This window comes from Brienomyrus brachyistius, chromosome 2 (assembly GCF_023856365.1).
Source record: "Brienomyrus brachyistius isolate T26 chromosome 2, BBRACH_0.4, whole genome shotgun sequence".
Lineage (NCBI taxonomy): Eukaryota > Metazoa > Chordata > Actinopteri > Osteoglossiformes > Mormyridae > Brienomyrus > Brienomyrus brachyistius.
Genome location: NC_064534.1, coordinates 26,353,358 through 26,355,463, shown reverse-complemented (window position 1 = coordinate 26,355,463; position 2,106 = coordinate 26,353,358).

Genomic DNA, 2,106 nt, shown 5'->3' with positions numbered 1-2,106 from the left:
TTGCCTGAAAAATAAATCTGATGGCATAAGGGGCGGCGCGAGGGAAATATTAAGGGGGCTTCAGCTCCCCCCAAATAAATGTACATTAATGTGGGCCCATGGGCGTCGCCGCCATTAAATCTGAGGATGACGTGTCCCTGTCACATTTCATAATTATTCGTTTCGACCACCCCCCCTCACATTTAACATAAAATATTAGTTTTATGCCAGTGTGTCCCCCGATAATGTTTCTGACGCCCCTGTGTGGGCCATTTCTATCAGATATAATAAAGGTATCACTCTCCTTCTCATAAATGTCTAGTGACGCTCCTGATTGGTATCTTTCGTAGTTGGTTATTAAAATAAGAGATGGTTAGAGAATTACGTTATAAGGTAAATAATTCATAAATGGCCTGGTCAAAAGACAATTCTATGTTTAGTCACTTAACATTTACATTTATTTTACTATTATAGTGTATTTTCCCCGTTCTGCAAATGGTTCTATTGATTCTGACAAATTGCAGTATATCTGAAATAGGAGAGATATTTAAAACACTGTTGTAACCTTTGTTAGTTTCACTTGCCTGCTGTTGAATGCCTATTTAAACAGTGTGGAAGATTCCAGAAATCGACGTAATAGCTTTAGAAGCCCCTGAATGGCAAATTGTTTTAATTATGCATTAATTGGGAGTGCACCTGTGGCTGTATTTAAGCACCGAGCTTGTCAGGCCCTGTCATGTTGCCCTTGATGCGTCTCCTTTTGGAAGAGTCCGCTCTGCTTAGAGGAAACACAAATCTGTTTGGACATAATGACCAGCTTCACGTATGGAGGGTGAAGCCAGAGCTGTGACATCTGCAGCAACAGCAGCATGTTGGGGGGCTGTTTTGCTGGTGAAGGTATTGGTGCATTTCAGAAAACAGATGGACTCATGAGAGGAGGAGTATCTAGAAATGCTGAAGCAGCACCTTAAGACATCAGCTACAAAGTTATAACTTGGTCTCGATTTTATTTTCCAGCAGGACAATGATACCAAGCATGCCTCTGCAACAAAACAAGACAACAAGGTGAAAGTATTGCCTGACAAGGTCTGCCCTGAATCCCATTGAAAATTAGTGGGCTGAACTGAAAAAGCATATCTTACAGTAGCTAAGAGACCCACAATCCTAACTCACTCACACCCATTCTGTCAGCAGAAATTGGCACAAATTCTAGTAGAATTTTGTGAGAAGCTTGAGGAAGGCTACCTACCCTAAGTGATTCAGGATGTGCAATTAAATGGCAATGCCACAAAATGCTAATATAGTATAATATAGGTAAACTTTTCACCAAATGAAATCAGTTATTTCCTCATTTGGAGTGATTTTATTTTCATAATAGCATAATTTTTTTTGGTTTTTTTTTTGTTTTTCATGTATATCATTGATTCAGTAAGTACCACTATTGCTGTATTGACAGGTCTAATCTTACCCCTGGCTCTGTGTGTGTGGCTTGCATGTTCTCTTAGGGTTTTCTGGGTATCCTCTAGGTATTAAACTTTCTTCTTGTAGTCCAAAACCATGAATTAATCTCGTTGGCATCCCACATCTCGTGTTTCACAGGCTGCACACTTATATCTAATCACTATTGCATCAGAGAGTATGGGAAATGGACGGAGTGTTTTGCTGTCAGCATGGACTGGTAGGTTTTAATAGTTATTACTGGATTAGTGATTGCTGAAATCATTAATTTGGAACTGTGTTGATTATAGTATTTCACTTAATTTCATAAGGTTTTCCATAAGAAATAAATACTTGGCAACTAAAGGCAGCCATGTATAAGGAGTTATAATCTTAACATCGTTGGCCCAGGGGAGGCTCTGTTAATAATATCTGAAGTTTTTTAGTATTAATATTATTGATAATAGTATTATTCTGTTTGCGCACCAGATGTGGGTTGTGGGAATAATTGAAGTGTCTTTGCCTTTCTGAAGTAAGAATCTCCCTCACAGTTCAGTGCCCAAAAATTATTTTGCAACAAAATGATCGAGGACAATAAATACATCAAAAAATAATTGTTTGAATGTGGTAAGGGAAGGTTCCCCCTGGGTCACGTGTGTGGAGTTTGCATGTTCTCCCCATGTCGTCGTG